The sequence below is a fragment of the Mandrillus leucophaeus genome, unplaced genomic scaffold, assembly GCF_000951045.1.
Source record: "Mandrillus leucophaeus isolate KB7577 unplaced genomic scaffold, Mleu.le_1.0 Scaffold156, whole genome shotgun sequence".
Lineage (NCBI taxonomy): Eukaryota > Metazoa > Chordata > Mammalia > Primates > Cercopithecidae > Mandrillus > Mandrillus leucophaeus.
Window position 1 is genome coordinate 633647 of NW_012101543.1, and position 18344 is coordinate 651990.

Genomic DNA, 18344 nt, shown 5'->3' on the forward strand with positions numbered 1-18344 from the left:
ACAAATGGGATCTAATTAAACTAAAGAGCTTCTGCACAGCAAAATAAACTACCATCAGAGTGAACAGGCAGCCTACAGAATGGGAGAAAAATTTTACAATCTACTCCTCTGACAATGGGCTAATATCCAGAACCCACAAAGAACTCAAACAAGTTTACAAGAAAAAAACAAACAACCCCATCAAAAAGTGTGCAAAGGATATGGACAGACACTTCTCAAAAGAAGATATTTATGCAGCCAACAGACACGTGAAAAAATGCTCATTATCACTGTCCATCAGAGAAGTGCAAATCAAAACCACAATGAGATACCATCTCAAAACTGTTAGAATGACGATCATTAAAAAGTCAGGAAACAACAGGTGCTGGAGAGGATGTGGAGAAATAGAAACACTTTTACACTGTTGGTGGGACTGTAAACTAGTTCAACCATTGTGGAAGACAGTGTGGCGATTCCTCAAGGATCTAGAACTAGAAATACCATTTGACCCAGCCATCCCATTACTGGGTATATACCCAAAGGATTATAAATCATGCTTCTATAAATACACATGCACATGTATGTTTATTGCCACACTATTTGCAATAGCAAAGACTTGGAACCAAACCAAATGTCCATCAGTGACAGACTGGACTAAGAAAATGTGGCACATATAGACCATGGAATACTATGCAGCCATAACAAAGGATGAGTTCATGTCCTTTGTTAGGTACATGGATGAAGCTGGAAACCATCATTCTCAGCAAACTATCGCAAGAACAGAGAACCAAACACCGCATGTTCTCACTCACAGGTGAGAATTGAACAATGAGATCACTTGCACACAGGAAGGGAGACATCACACACCGGGGCCTTTTGTGGGGTGGGGGGAGGGGGAAGGGATAGCATTAGGAGATATACCTAATGTAAATGACAAGTTAATGGGTGCAGCACAGCAACATGGCAGATGTGTACATATGTAACAAACCTGCACGTTGTGCACATGTACCCTAGAACATAACGTATAATTAAAAAAAAGAGAGAGAAAAAAAGAAAAGCTAAAAAAAAAGTAGAACACAATAAAATAACATTTTTTACTGTATTAAATATAAACACTTTTTATGCTCTTAATGATAAGACCTTTGTTAGTGAGCATGGGGTGAGGGAAAGCAGTCAGATGTGTTCGTTGTTGGGAAGAGTTAAACATTTTTCAGGATAGTTTGGCAAATGCATATCAATACATTCAAACTTTTTTCTTACCAATTAGCCTAGAAATCCCAATTGTAGGATTTTTATCCTAAGGTAATAATTATGGATTCATTTTAAAAATTAAGAATATTAATTATAATATGATCTGAAATCACAAAATTAGAAATCACGTAAAAATCATATAATCATGTTTACCTAAATTATTGTACAACGAAATAATAAAATACTATAAAGTTATTTAAAAAAAAAAAAGAAGAAGAGGAAGAGAAACCAGAGTGCGTGCTCTCTCTCTGGACATAAACACAGAGAAAAGGTCATGTGATGACAGATGGGAGGTGCCATTTGAAAGCTGAAAAGAGAGGTCTCACCAGAAACCAACCATGTTGGCAACATAGTCTTAGATGGGCAGCACCTATAACTGCAATACAGTAAATGTGTGTTGCTTAAGCTACCCATTCAGTAGTATTTTGTTATGGTAACCTGAGCAGACTAATAAACTATGTAATTTCTATGACTATTTTTTGCTTCTTTTTTAAATCATTCTAGTCTAATTTGACATTGTCCTGTGTTTTCTACATGATGTTTTGATCCCTTTTTATTGTTATTTCTATTCTTCGAAAATGTTATGATTCTTTTATCATTTTACTTTCTCTCATAATGGTTCATTTCTTTGTATACTTTATTGCTATGAGTTTATCTTGTGAAGATTTTGTTTTGGTTTTGGTTTTGGTTTAGGAAACCTGCATTCCTTGGGTTAGGAAGCACTCATTCTGGGAGGCTTCACTGTCCTTCCTGCTTTCTCTCTAGGCAGTATAAGTCTGTTGTAAATTTGGATCCCACACAGGAAGTGGACTAACCCGAGGGTTCTATTTTATTTCTTCATTTTTGCCTGTTTATATTTTCATGGTCAAAGGAAATCGACAGATATTTTTCTTTTAATTTTCCTAGTTCTCCTTTTATGAATAAGGTAGGCCTTTGTAATGCTCTACTTAATGTAAATAGATTGAGTTTATAATCCTACAGGTTTATGAATAGATTTCTATTTTGTCAATTTATATTTGGCCAAAGGAAATTGACAGGTATTTTTCTTTTAATTTTCCTAGTTCTCCTTTTAGGAATAACATAGCTCTTTATACTTACCTGTTGAATGTAAATAGATCGAGTTCATAATCCTACAGGTTTACGACATAGATTTCCTCCTCATTAGAGATTTAGGATGAAATCCCTAAAGTCTGTATCTGGCTCTGACTAGATATAGAGGAACAATCTTCTAACTAAAGATTGTTTCTCATGTAATGCTTCTTAATGTCCAAAATGTGGAGAAAAATTTTAAGACACATTAAAATAGCCTTTATGTCTGTATCTCTGACCAGATAGAGACCTTAGGGATTTCATCCTAAATCCCTAATGAGGAGGAAATCTATTTCATAAACACAGAGCCATTGACTCCATTGAGCTGTTTTTGCTTCAGCATTGATTCATGGCATTCGTGAGATTCTGTTCAGTTTCTGAAAATGGTGGATTTCTAAGTATTTATTAGGGAGTAGAGTCCTCCATATTAGTCCAGTGTCCCTTATAGTGTAGAAATCTATTTAATCTCTTTAGGTCTATGTTTATAGATCTGGAAAATGGAGATAAGAACCCCTAATGTACTGGATGTTCATGAAAGAAGTTTATATTAACATATATTAATGACTTAGCATATTTCCTGGTGAATCATAAATATCCAGTAAATATGGATCATTAATATAATTCTAAAAAACATCTGTTTAAATTGTGACATATGAAGCTATCAAAACTCAGCATTTGAAGCAATTTGAAATTATTCACATTTTATATTTTTTCTAACAAAAGATTGTTTCTCATGTAATGTTTCTTAACATCCAAAATGTGGAGAAAAATTCTGAGACACATTAAAATCACCTTTATGTTATTAGTTTTTGCCTAATTTTTCTAACACATGTTGAATTTCCTGCAAGTGGCATTATGTTTTGGGCTACTGTCTGAGCTTTGCAATTTTGTACAAAGATTTCATTCAAAAAAGGGCTATAGTGTTCTATTCTGCTGGAAGCATTTTTCAGTAAATGTATTTTTAATTTTTCTTATACAACATTGATATCTAATGAATGGATTTTCAAATATTATAACTACAAGAGAGAGGCAGTTAGGTCTGAGGGCAAAGAACTTGTAATTTAGAACTTCTGATAGTTTTTGATAAGCCAGTTTAAGGTATCTGTAAATCTATGTATATATTATATTAGTTTTATTGATTAAAATCATTATAAATTATTTGAAGGATGAACACGGAGTCTTTGCTCTTAGAGGAATTAGAGAACGAAAGGAAGAAAGAACAGTGAAGAGAGAGAGAAAGAGAGAAAAGGTGAATCCATTGAGTTAAATTAGTAAATAATTAAGAGTGGTTAAAACAACAATGTTCACACATTTTTAATTTAAGACTGTTCGATCCTTTTAAAATTCATTTGAATCCGCAATTATTTAAACTGTGAGCTGTGCACTGAAGAGAGAGTAAAACTATGGATTTTAAGATTGTAGCTGGAGGTAATATATAAATCCAATTGATCAGTCTGGCAGAGAATTGATGCCACAATTTGTACCCAGTGGCATTTTCTCTCTCTTACTCAACTGGCCTTAGAACATTATCAGAAAGTCAATATGATACGCCAATATAGTGATATACGTTCAGTCATAAGTCCCTTGTTCAGATTAAAACTTAGGCACTCACATTGTGGATAATAATGGACAGACAGCCTGACTCCATGTAACTCTGTGTCTCTCAGACAGAACTTGACTTAACTTTACTGCAGGTTACCATACAGTTTTTAGTGTTCCCAAGAGACAGTCAAACCAGTAACAAAGGACGTCTGTCTCTTCAGGACAAAAAAAAAAATAGAGAGAAAGGATAATATATACCCAGAGCTGCAGTCTGACTGCAGAGCATTCTCGGGCAGCTTCCTGTCTCCAGCGGCCTTTCTTGATGTTCTGATCAAGTTACCTTTAAAATTCACTCTTGATTTCATGTTTTGATTCTCTTTCTCTTTTAATTTATTAATGTGTTTACTACCTCAGCATTATCTTTACAGCTCATTCCTTTCCAAGCTTGCTCATTCCCATAAAACTATTGAGAAAGTTTTACTGTCTTTCAATTCCTTGTATTGTAATTTAATTCTGAAGGTTATTTTATGTCACAAAGGTTTTTATTCTCTTAACAGTGCAAAGCTCTGTGAGAGGATCCCTGTACCATGTATCTTATCTTCAGCAAATATATTCAACTTTCTGGCCTGTTTCCGGCAGAGTATTTAACTAATGTTCAGTACTATTATCAGAAGTTGTGATTTCATAAAATGTTATGCAGTACATTTATCACAGCTCCCATGTCAGCTTGGTTAAGGCAACATTCTACAGCATGCGGTGCTTATCAGGTCTACAATGAAGATGGCAATTATTTCTGCAATCAATTGTTGAGGCACAACTAGTCCAGATATTTATCTGTAATCATTCATTTAGGATTTCTTTAATTTTGGACATTAGACAGGCAACATAATGCTTAATTATGGAATAAAAATTTTATTCCGTTTACTGTGTAGTTAAGTTTTGCATAGTGACTCATTTGTACATTTCATTTTAAAACATGTGCTGAATGCCTTTTATGTAATCAGGCTCTTGCACTGTGTGCTAGAATGCAGCTGGGGAATGAAGACACATGGGATGTATGCCCACGTGTGGAAAACACTTAGTTCGCAAACATAAATAAATGAAGATGAATGTTGTGGAGAATGGTAAGTGGGGATAAATGTATGGACTGGGATAGGGTAGAAAACATAGAGTGGTCATGAAAGACATCCCTGAAAAAGTGATATTTGAGTGGAGACACGAAGGAAGTAAAGATGTGAACTGTGTGGACATGTGGGGAAATGGCATTCCAGACAGAAAGAAAACCATCTACAAGTGCAGGTTCAAGGAAGAGCAGGGAAACTCGTGCATCAGGAACAGAGGGGAAAGACGGGTGCATCTTTAGGTTCGACTCACCTAAGCTGTGGATTCTTGTGTAGATGATTCATTAAGAAGCTGATAAGGAGGAGGGGGAAGCAGAAAACCTAAACAAAAGTGCAAGTTCAGGTGAAATCAACGCCTCATCCTAATTCTTTGGGTGTTCTGTAATATAAATTACATTGCAAAGTCTGTACCGCTTTAAGGTAAGAGAGCTGGGCTTTCACACTTCAGTGTCAGGCGCTGGCACTTCTGAACACAAGATAGTCCTCTGAAGAAGGTCCTAAGTGCAAAGCACACGGAAGCTGTGAGAATGGGTACGTAGAACCCGAAATGATTTCCCAGGAGATAAGAGAGAACAGGGAATGAGAATATCAGTGCTCATTAATATTCAGCCTCCCTTGCATTTAGATGTAGCCAATATATTTATGTTGTAAGTAGACTCCTTTGGTTACAATGAAAATAAAAGACCACAGGAGAATAAGTGATAAATCAACCAGACCAGTTAGGATGCTGTTGCAATATTCTTGGAAAGAAAAACTGGTAAGACTAGAACGGTGAGATATGAAAACAGAGCTAGCCTTTTCGCAACAGGTTGCTGGCAGAGGGCAAGTGTCTTGAAAACTGCCTCTAAAGATGCTACATGGCGCCACTTTCTTCCTCCGCCTTTCTCTTCCTCAGCTGTTGCCTCCCAACTCTCGTCAGCCTCCGGCCCGCCGTCTCCTTAACACTGAACACCCTGCCTTCAATTAAGTTGCAGAGTTCTGGTGGAGAGATATTTGAAGATGATGTGGGAATTGTCGAGCAATCTGTGACTATCAAGACCATGTTGGAAGATTTGGGAATGCATGATGAGGGAGATGATGACCCGGTTCTTCTACTGAATGCTAATGCAGCAATATTTTAAAAAGTCATTCAGTGGCGCACCCACCACAAGGATGACCCTCCTCCTCCTGAAGATGATGAGGACAAAGAAAAGCGAACAGACGATATCTCTGTTTGGGACCAAGAATTCCTGAAAGTTGACCAAGGAACACTTTTTGAACTCATTCTGGCTGCAAACTACTTAGACGTCAAAGGTTTGCTTGATGTTACTTGCAAGAGTGTTGCCAATATGGTCAAGAGGAAAACTCCTGCGGAGATTCGCAAGACCTTCAATATCAAAAAATGACCTTCCTGGGCCCTGTGCGGTGGCTCACGCTTGTAATCCCAGCACTTTGGGAGGCCGAGGAGGGCAGATCACGAGGTCAGGAGATCGAGACCATCCTGGCTAACACGGTGAAACCCCGTCTCTACTAAAAAATACAAAAAACTAGCCGGGCGCGGCGGTGGGCGCCTGTAGTCCCAGCTACTCAGGAGGCTGAGGCAGGAGAATGGTGTGAACCCGGGAGGCGGAGCTTGCAGTGAGCCGAGATCGCGCCACTGCACTCCAGCCTGGGCGACAGAGCAAGACTCCGTCTAAAAAAAAAAAAAAATTACTTTACTGAAGAGGGGGGAGCCCAGGTACGCAAAGAGAACCAGCGATGTGAAGAGAAGTGGAATGTTATGCCTGACTCTGTAACACTGTAAGGATTTTTCCAAATACTAGTTGCCCTGCTCTGTTGATAATTGTTAATATTAGACAAACAGTAGACAAATGCAGCCGCAAGTCAATTGTATTAGCAGAATATTGTCCTCATTGCATGTGTAGTTTGAGTACAGATTCCAAACCTATGGCTGAGTTTCTTCTAGTAGGATCAAAAGTTTTTTTTTCCTTTGCTCTGAGTAAAACTGAACCCTAGGTTCTCTATAGGTGGAATTTGGCCTTTCCCTCTTTTTTTTGTAAAGCAAAACTGAAGTAGTCTGTTGAAATACACCATGAAGCTTTGAGTGAAGCTCTTCCTGGGGACATTGTGGACTTCAATGTCAGGAATGTGTGTGTCAAGAATGTTCGTCATGGCAATGATGCTGGTGGCAGCAAAAATGACCCACCAATGGAAGCAGCTGGCTTCACTGCTCAGGTGATTATCCTGAACCATCCAGGCCAAATAAGTGCTGGCTATGCTCCTGTACTGGATTGCCACACGGCTCACACTGCATGCAAGTTTGGTGAGCTGAAGGAAAAGATTGATCGCCATTCTGGTGAAAAGCTGGAAGATGACCCTAAATTCTTGAAGTCTGGTGATGCTGCCATAGTTTATACGGTTTCTGGCAAGCCCATGTGTGTAGAGAGCTTCTCAGACTATCCACCTCTGGGTCACTTTGCTGTTGGTCATATGAGACAGAAAATTGCCATGGGTATCATGAAAGCAGTGGACAAGAACGCTGCTGGAGCTGGCAAGGTCACCAAGTCTGCCCAGAAAGCTCCGAAGGCTAGTGAATATGATCCCTAGTACCTGCCACCCCAGTTTTAATCAGTGGTGAAAGAACTCTCTCAGAACTTTTTTTTCCGTATTTAAGTTTAATAGTAAAAGAATGGTTAATGATTACAATGCATCGTAAAACCTTCAGAAGGAGAGCAGAATGTTTTGTGGACCACGTGTGTATATGTGTGTGTGTGTGTGTGTGTGTGTGTGTGGCAGTTTTAAGTTATTAGTTTTTAAAATCAGTACTTTTTTTTTTTTTTTTGAGACAGAGTCTCACTCTGTTGCCCAGGCTCGAGTGTAACAGCGTGATCTCAGCTCACTGCAACCTCCATCTCCCAGGTTCAAGTGATTCTTCCACCTCAGCCTCCTGAGTAGCTGGGATTACAGGTACCTGCTGTCATGCCCAGCTAATTTTTGTATTTTTGTAGAGATGGAGTTTCATCATGTTGCCAAGGCTGATCTTGAACTCCTGACCTCAGGTGATCTGCCCGCCTCGGCCTCCCAAATTGCCAGGATTACAGGCATGAGCCACCATGCCCGGCCTAAAATCAGTAGTTTTTTAATGGAAACAACTTGACCAAAAACCTGTCACAGAATTTTGAGACCCATTAGAACAAACTTTAATGAGAAAAAAAAAAAAAGAAATCAGAACTAACAAGATTTGCTTATAGACTTCAAAATTAATTTTCTATTTTTAATCAGTCTGTTTCTTTCTCTCTCTCTCTCCTCTGACTCCCTCTCTCACCATATTTCTACTAATCCTTTCTTGGTATAAAGGGTAATTGTTCAATAGGTCAATTTTTACTATTATCTGTCTGTAATATCTCAACACTCATATTTTATTTGAGAAGTTATTAACTATTTGAAAGATACTGATTGCCTGTAATGCATTCAGCTATCTGCTTACTACCAAATATTATCTTTACTCTTACTTGTCCCAGTTTACTCTTGATTTCTTTCTTATCCCTCCCTTTGCTGTTAATATTTTCTACATATGCCAAGATGGTGAAATTTTTAAATGTTTCTTCTTTTTAAGGAAAATTGACTTCTGTCTTGGGTCCAAACAAACAAACAAAAAAATACCTTCTTCAGTAATTAAGTGTTCACTACAGTCCAATACAAGACAGAGAACAATTACTTAAACAAGAAAATATATGCCTACATCAACATATAAACAGAATAAATAGGAAAATAGATGGTAAATATTTATTCTGCTCATCTATGTCAAGAATAATCAAAATAATCATTATCATTTGATTTCTGTTGAGTCTCTAATGAGGCAATGAACTGTGTCTTTCGTTGCCTTAATGTAAAGGTTTTAATTATCTTATTGGAATAGTAGAAGATAAATCTTCTTTAATTTGGTTTTCCATTTTTCCACTTTGATTGCCTATTAGAAAATAAATGTGAAGATAAAATACGTGTACACATGTGAGATCACTACCCATTAAGCCTGCAGCAGACGACGTCTGACTTTTAGCCACGAATATTCTGTGCAAAATTCTCAATGTTTCAGATTTCTTACATATGGAATATTAAATATCACAGTTTACCTTTATAAATTGTCTTAAAAGAACAATTGGTAGTTGGAACGGGTTGCAAGAAACAAGAAAGTAACTTTTCCAACCCCCAAAGCACACCTGATACTATAACCATCTCCTTTCAGAAATTTGCAGCGCTATTGTGTAAGATTTGCTGAGTCTCTCTAAACATCTCTCTCTCTCTATCTCCTCACCTTTAAAGATGTTCACAGTGGCAAAAACATTAAGGAGAGTTCTTATTCCTAAAAATTATCCAACTTTTCACCATTATAAAAATACTATTTCCTCTTTTCAAAATGCATTAAAATTATTAAAAGTTATTGCGATTTTAAGAAACTATCTCTCCCCATCCCAAATCCAAAGTCAATTACATATAGTGCAAGGGTGTGTATTAGATTGCTTTGAGTTACATCAACATTTAAATTATCTTCTCAAAAATATTTTAGTCCTATTATCTTCATTTTATACTTAGAAATGTATTGTGTTGAATAAATAATATTTGGTAATAAAACACATCTACTTTCATACATCTAAATAAACAAGGAGTTTGGCATAAGAATTAAAGAGTTTAAAATGCACATATATTTCCATGTTTGTACATAAGTACTTAATGAGGATCTTTCTAATAATTGCTTAACAGAAATATAGTTCCTCTATATTAGGAAAAATATTACCTTATTGGAGATGTGTATTCTTGTCTACCTCATTGCATTTAAGAGTAGAACTATGTATGCTGAGTTGAGTTGATATCTCAAATGAAACAAAATGAAAAAGAAGCAGTGTTTTAGTATAGTGTAGAAATATGTAAATTTCTTTTTCTGAAAAAGGAACAACTAAGACAGAAACAGAAAACCAAATACCGCGTAATTTTACTTACAAGTGGAAGTGAAATGATGAGAACACGTGGACACAGAGAGGGGAATAACACATAGCAGGGCCTTTCAGAAGGTGGAGGGTGGGAGGAGGGAGAATCAGGAAAAATAACTAATGGCTACTAGTTATTAGATAGAATGTATCTCTCAAAAGGCAGAGTGAAAAAAGAGGTAGAGTGGCTTAACTCACAGCCCTGTTATCCTTACATGTGGTTCCATCATACATTATAGAGGCCTTAAACGTTACATACAAATTTCCTGTTTGCTATGTGCCTCCCCTACCAAAGTATGAAGGACTTGAGATCCAAAATTTATTTTTATATGTGTTTTCCAATACATAGTACAGTCACTAGTGCATAGTTGACACTCAACTAATATTTGTTAACTGAATAATAACATTCTAAAGAAAACAGCCTAAAAGACAGAAAAACTGTAGCAAATAATATATAATAAAAAATTTATTATCAATATGGTAATAAATATTTTCTTAAAAAGAAGGACATATGTGAAATACAGCATCACTGAGAGTAAAGAAGCTTCGAGGTCACTAAAAAATGTGTTGTCAGTTTCTCTTAAGAAATGCAAAAATAGCTTACTACTGGTAAATATTTTATAGTTTTCTACAGTTAATTTATGTTTTAGTTTTGCTACTGGGATCAATTTATTCTGCAGAGTTAATGATTAAGTAAATTTTACAAGATTTAGAATATTGCTACTACTAGAATTTCTCCTTTATGTTTGACATAAAGAAAAGGGCATTGCCCTCAGAATGTAACTGATACTTTTGATAGTACTAGTGGTCTAGTTTTATCTCCTGTTATTCTACTTCTTTATCTGCGTGCTGTCACATACAAATAAAGTTTCTAGGGCCAGGGACACAGACTTGAAAAACTTGGATGGGGAGAGTAGTCAAAAAAGTTTGAAGAATAAAGTACATTCTTAATAGAGCAAGTTGAGATGGCTCCATAGTTTCATACATGGATAGATTGGGGCCAACATAATGGTAGCTGAAATCTGTACAACTATTGAAGAAAAAGAAATGACATATAGTACCAAAATAAGGACGGTTTTATTCTTCAATGAGGGTGAGAGTGCAGAAAAAAAAAAAATGAATTCCCTTTGGAGATAAACCTTGTGTAACAAATACATATATGATGGTTTGACTGTATTTTAGTTTGAATTCCCCTGAAAGCAGAGTCTGATTTATTTCCAGATAGCATTTAGAAGGTAACAGTAAAGAGCAGGAGCGAGAGTCAAAAGAGAGATGAGAATAAAGGAAGGAAGAAAAGTTCATCAAGTTGACCAGTGTGGACAACTGGTGATTGAGCTCAGTCTAAGAAGAATATAGCATGCCTTCTAGAATTGTCCACCCAAACGACAGGAGGCAGAGCTCAAGTTCAGCACTGGTTGAGGGCCATCCCATCAATGCCCCCACACCTATAAGCTATTGAAGTGTGTGTAAAAAGACTTCAGTGCAGAAAGCTAAGATGCCAACAGTTGAGGACAAACATTGTTAGTGAAAAGTGAGTAGAACCTGCACAAAAGTGTCCAGGGTTGCCTGATAGTGGGCCAGAGCATCAGATACATCAGACACCAACAGTGATGCCAAGGGCTCAGGGCTGATGGATGAATGGAATCCAGGATGCTTTAGTTTGTAGTTCAACTTCTCAGAATCTCTGATGAATTTCTTATTATATCCCCTGAGACTGTACACACGTAACTGTCTGATGGCAGATGCATGAATATGACAACCCATTTGTTTCTGTATAGATTCTATCAGAGGTTAAAAATAGACAAATGGTTGCTTTGTGCAAATTACTCAGTTAATGTTTCATTCCAAGTTAATCTTAAAGGGAGGTTTGCCTATTTTTGAAGGGTGTTTTCTTAAATACTCATATCTCAAGTTTTCTAAGTGTAAGGTCTGTGAATAAAGCTGCTGACATTTTGTGAGAGGTAAATGACTGACTCCTCAACATTTTATAAAGCAACTATTTTCACCATCTTTTTGATATATTACTATTTAACTATAAGATTGAAATCTCAGAATAATCTCACGCCTGGGAGATTCCCATAAGAAGTTATATATTCTCTGAGTCTCTAGTAGGCTACCTTGACCTTTCATGTTTTAAACTGCAGCCCTTTTCCATCATTAGATTTTAAAGTTTTCAAAAATCTAGGGAGAAAGGGTTTTATTTCTCATCCTCCCTTACATTGCCTCTGGGCTGGGGAAGAAAGTAGGTAAAACAAAAGATTTTTGTTTGCCTTGAACCCAAAAGAAGTTCAAATAGAAGCCTCAAGTGCAATGACCTTAATGACTATTGCTCTTTTATCATAACGGTATGCTTAATAGTTCATAGAATATTCAGTTCAGCAGGGCACAATTTGAAACTTCAGACAGAGGACATATCTCTGTAGGGAAACTTACCTTTCCAGTGGGGGTAATTCCTTTATGTCTAAGGTTTCGGCAGATTGCAAGGGGGAAAAGCAGTGTTTGAGGATATCTTAAAGATGACCTAACTAATGATATATAATGAAATAAAGTCTACATCCTCTAATTTGTCCATATCAACCCGAATCAAACTGGGGTAACTGACAATTCAATTTTTTCATGAATTAATTTGCCCATGTCATTGCAAACCTGGTTAGCAAACACATTGAAATACCAATAAGACAATATCAATATAACATTTTAGACAAATTGAAGCAGTAAATACTGACTATGATATTATATGAGCACAATATTGTATGTGTGTTTGTAGGCCCCTGCAAACATACATGAATGTGTGTGTGTGTGTGTGTGTGTGTGTACACACAAAGCCAAGTTATACCATCTAGCAAGAACTCATTGGTAAGTATTTAGGAATTTGGCAATGTGGTTATTAAACTCAGATACAATTAAAAATGAAACCATACAAGTTTTTAATTAAATAAATTAAAAACAAAGTAATTGCAAGTACTCAAAATGACTTCTTAATTGTTTTACTACATTTTACGATTATCTATGCTCTTGTTTTTTTTATATTTGTTTATTGCATTATAGGAATACTATGGAGTAGTAAGGCATACATCTTTCTAACTCCATTTTCAGTATAGTTGAGTTGATAGCTTGAAACTGAACAGAATACAAATATATCATGGAAACAGGCAAATGCTAAACTAGGGGAATAGTTTTGTTGACGGACTAAACTTAAAATATTGGGGAAAATGTGAATAATATAGAGTAAATTTAAAAGTGTGTTGTGGATATAGCCATTCCATTATCAACAACACAAAAAACTGAGTAAATATTCTTCCAGCATTTGAAATTGTTATCTGATTCAGCAAAGAAATTGTTGACATCATTGACAAAAGTGTAGTTTTGACATATGCCTTTATTAATTCATGTTTGTCTTATTCATGAATGTAAACAACAACATTAGTCAACATTTATCAGTTGTAATTATAGGCTGGTTAGTCATATGAAAGTTCAGCAAAAATGATGAAAACATTCTATAAGAATTAATTTTCTATATGGAATTTAAGGCAGATATATTGTGTATATACATTGCTATTTATAATTTCTTAATATTACTAACATTTGTAATAAAGCATATACATAAATGTATATAGGTATATTTAAGCACATGTGTGTATAGCATGACATATATATAAAACAGAGATATTTATATATAGATATATTTTTATAGTAATAATTGTAGATATAATATGATTTTTTTGAAAATCTTGTCATTAAATATTTACTAGAATGGATTACACACCTAGGTAGTTTAATAACCAAAAGCTTTATACAGGTTACACATTTGTTAAAAGTAACCAGTTCACTCAGAACTTTGGAAAACTTTTCTCCTTTACACGTTAGAATTAAGACAAAATAAAAATATGAATCACATTTTTAGCAAAATTTTATTGAGATAAAACTTATAATTTAAGCCATACACAGAATAATCTTAAATGCAAGATTTGTGGTATCCATACCAATGTAACACAAATAATTATTCACTTGAAAAGACCTACTTTTGCAGAATCCAAAATTTCCAGATAATGTAGGAATTATACTTATTTCAAAATATTTTAATGTTAGAAAGTATGGCAATGTGAATAAAAAATACCACAAAAAAATATAAAGTTTTAAATAAATAATTGAATAGTAATACTACCTGAGAGGTAAAGCATATTTTTGTAATGAGCTATGCCAATTACATATAACACAAGTTCTTTACTTTGTTTCAAAATACACAGAAAAGTGTAACAACCACTTTTAATATACTATTCACTTGGCAATAGGACTTGAGCTCTTTAAAATTTACTAGGAAAAAATCTAAATTTATGGTAAACTAACAGCTTCTAACACATTTTCTAGCACATTTCATTTATAAATACCTACACATTATAATACGATTAAGTCCTTTATTATAATGGGTCTCTTAATAGTTCGTCCATAATAAATCTTCCAAGCTAGACATTTTGATCTGAATATTTATAGGACGAACATCTTTCTACTACCGACTTAAACTTCTTTACTTCCTTAAAACCTAGAGAAAAACCTGTGATCTTCTTGCTCTTATTCTGGAATAAGCCTGGACCAGTCTCCAGTCCGGGTTTATATTGTCCTTCCCGGCACGTTTGTAGGTATGTTGAATATACACTCGTGTAGGGGGAAAGTGGAAGTTCCCCTTGACCCTCCAAAGTTTCACTGAAAACTCAAGTTGCAAAAGGCAGATTAATTGGAGAAAAGGCGTATGAATTTATTCAATTTGCATGCACGGGAGCCTTCAGAATGAAGATTCAAAGATACAGGGGAAATTGTTCATTTGTATGCTTAGGCTCAACGAAGTGTGAGCAGTCACCTAGAAAGATGATTGGAATAAAAGGGTGTGGTCTAATGCAATAGACGGAATGGAGAAACCCCGTGAGACCTGTCTGTCTAGATTCCTCCTGACCTGTCTGTGCAGCATTTCTTTCTTCTGGATATGAGGCAGGACCCTCTCCAGAATGGGTTTTTTTGACCTACAGTCAAACAAAGTTGGTCAGGTAAGTTTTAATGGCCTGTTTTCACATAGAAAGGTGGAGGAAAAAATAGAAAATAAAAATGTTACGGTTTTAGGATTTAGGGCTGGCTTTGGGGAAAATGAGTTCTGGTTTCTATGACCCGTATTGGGCAAGAAAGATTCCAGCTTCTACGATTAGCCTTGAGAAGGAATGTGACAGAGACAGTGGGACAGGAGAAGGTCACCGAAAAACTTCCGCTTTTGAGTCCTTCATTTGGTATATTGTTTTCTGAGCCCCAACACTTGTATCAGTTTATTGCATCATTGTCTTAACTACACTTTTAGTATGTGAATACTGCAAACACAGGGCTTATGTATAAGAATTTTTAAAGTAATGATATACTTCAGACATGTAAAGAATATTATATGCACTCCTGTATCTATGACACAAATAATTTTCTTTTGCTTCATTCCACTGTCTCTGCTTAGATCAAATTAAAACATACATTTATTCCCCGCTCTCTGATTTCCCACTGTTTCTCTTGGGCAGAAGCCATCATCTTAACTTATTTTTTCATATTTTTACCATGTATGCCTTAAAATTACCTAAAGATTATTTGCTTAGGATTTTTTCAATAAGTATCTATCTTGTTGATTAACGTAAATCGACTTCATTTTTGTTAAGTGTATTGTATTCAGTTGTGTGAATATGTCATTTCCCTATAATTCTACGTTAAGTCAATTTCATGATTTCACCATTAAAACCAACAAACATTCTTGTATATAGCAAGATCTTTTCCTAGATTTTATATCTAGCAATGTGCTTCCTGAGTTTTAGGTTTTTATACATTTTTAGCTTTAATAAATATTGCGTAATGGATCTCTATAGATTTTTAACAATTTACTTACTCAGAACATTTCTATTTCTTCATATCCCTTTGGACTGTTGACATGAGGAGACTTTCAAATTTGCTAACCCAATGGGTGTTAAAAGTCTTCATTATTGTTTCAATTTGTATTTTTAAGTTCTAATAAATTTGTAATTATCTCCACATATTTATAGACCATACATGTTCACCTTTGATGAATTGCCAAGTCAAATCATTTGCTCATTTGGCTGTTGTTTGTTTTGATTTTACTAATGGTGTATCCTGAGTACTATTCCTCTGTGGATTATATGCTTTATTAATGAACTCAGTGTATGGTAAATTTTTACATATTCTCATATGCTTGTCATTCAGAAATTTAAAATTTACATAATCAATTTTTCTTTTATGGATTTTTTTAAATGAGCAATCCTATCCCATAAAAATAATTTTCTTAATTTCATTTATTCTTTTTCCTGTTCTCCACATCTATCTTTAATTTATTTGTAATTTATTTCTAAATAGTTTTATTTTATTTTATTTTATTTTTTATTTTTATTTATTTATTTTTTTTTTTTGAGATGGAGTCTCACTCTGTCACCTAGGCTGAAGTGCAGTGGCACAATCTCAGCTCACTGCGACCTCCACTTCCCGGGTTCAAGTGATTCTCCTGCCTCAGCCTCCTGAGTAGCTAGGGTTACAGGCACACACCACCATGCCTGGCTAATTTTTGTATTTTCAGTAGAGACAGAGTTTCACCATGTTGATCAGGCTGGTCTCGAACTCCTGACCTCGTGATCCGCCTGCCTCGGCCTCCCAAAGTGCTGGGATTACAGGCGTGAGCCACTGCGCCCGGCCTCTAAATAGTTTTAATTAGAACTGTTTGTAATATTACTATTTGTAACTACTTGTGATAATAATCTAATTTATTTATTCATTTGTTTACTTTTCATAGATAAGCAATTTCAATTTATTCATAAGTCTATGTTTTTCCTGAATGAGTATTTAAGGGCTTACAAAATGTCTGTGTTTTTCTTTCTCATTTTTTATACCATTCTATAACTTACATCAGTTTCTGTGTAGTATTTATGTGACTCTCTTCCAGAATTTTCTATCATGTTCCACAGTTTTACTTGTTCTGACTCAGTATTAATCATGTCCAATTTCTTTAGAATTACAATAACTTTCAATATCTATTGAACATTTCTTCCCATCTTATTCTTGTTTTTCAAAATATTATTTATTATTCTTGGTCAAATGCTCAACTTATACGAATTTTAGTCAATTTTTATGTTTTACAGAGAGCCCTAGTGGCATTTTGATGGGATTTTTCTTGTATTTACAGATTATTTTTGTGAGAATTGATGTTTTCTAATGCGAAGCACTCCATATATGACCACAGTATAACTCTCCGTTTATATAGGTGTTGTTCATAATACTGAATAAAATTTTGTAGTTTTATCCATATAATTTTGAACTTTATTTTTCAGATTTATTCTTAGATAACATCATTTTTATTCTTTGGATGGTTTAAAAAGTAATTATTGTACTTGCTACTTTATATTTGCTTTCTGCATGGCAACATTATTGATGATATACATAACCTTGATGATCAGGCTATGCGCCTCTTAGTATATTAGTGGTATTTGAAGGAAAGTCAACCACTTCAGTGGGAGTGCTAAGAAAAAAAATGTTAACAGGGAGTCACATTTTTCATTGTACAGTTTCTATAATGGAACTTTGTTATGTTAATATTGCATTTACAATCTTGCTGAACTCTCTTACTAGTTCTCATTATGTCCTTAGCTTTTCTTCAGTTTTCTGCAGAAACAACTTATTCTCTTTGGTAAGTAACTATTTTTCTTCCTTTTTAATTATTATGCTTTATTTTAGTTTCTTTTCTTATAGAATTGATCTTCCATTAAATATAAAAGAATGCTATATTTTCATCCTTTTATTTATCTAATCTTTACTTTTCAGACCACTGATTACAAAATTCGCTTTTTCAATATACAAGGACTACGGTATGTCATAACAGCCTTAAAAGTAAGCAGGTGTGAAAAAGAAATGCTTCCTCCTTCTGTAAGCTTCCTACACACACACAAAAAGCATTTAGTATATTTAACTTGATATCAATTAAGGTTAGTCTGCTAATAATTGCCAAGTATCAATTCATTTCTTGGCTATACATTGCTCTAAATTTCCCGATAGATTCTTTTTATTTTACTTGTTACATTTTTCTTGTCAATCCCACTGTGGTGGCTGACTTTCCTTCATATACCACTAAAACCTAAGAGACATATAGCCTGATCATCGAGTTTGTACTGATCTTCCAAAGGTACCTGTTAGGGAATACCACTGTTTCTGCTATCTACAATGTAAACCAGGTATCGGTGAAAGTAGCAACTATCACTTGTGCTAACTTATTTGTTTGTTACTGCATATAGTGATTGACTTCTTTGAGCCTTGTTAGTGAGCCGTGCACTGCCCACAATATGCTGCTATTAACAAATCAGAGTTATAATGAAATAATATT

At 35.0% G+C, this 18344-nt stretch overlaps 2 pseudogenes across 1 annotated transcript; both read left to right on the forward strand.

Moving 5' to 3' along the window:
• Positions 1-5839: 5839 nt before the first annotated feature.
• LOC105536183 lies at positions 5840-7019 on the forward strand (annotated as a pseudogene).
• Positions 6833-7708, forward strand: LOC105536184 (annotated as a pseudogene). The gene is made up of 2 exons (XR_001005554.1): positions 6833-6851; positions 7024-7708. The product of XR_001005554.1 is annotated as an elongation factor 1-alpha 1 pseudogene (transcript).
• Positions 7709-18344: the final 10636 nt, after the last annotated feature.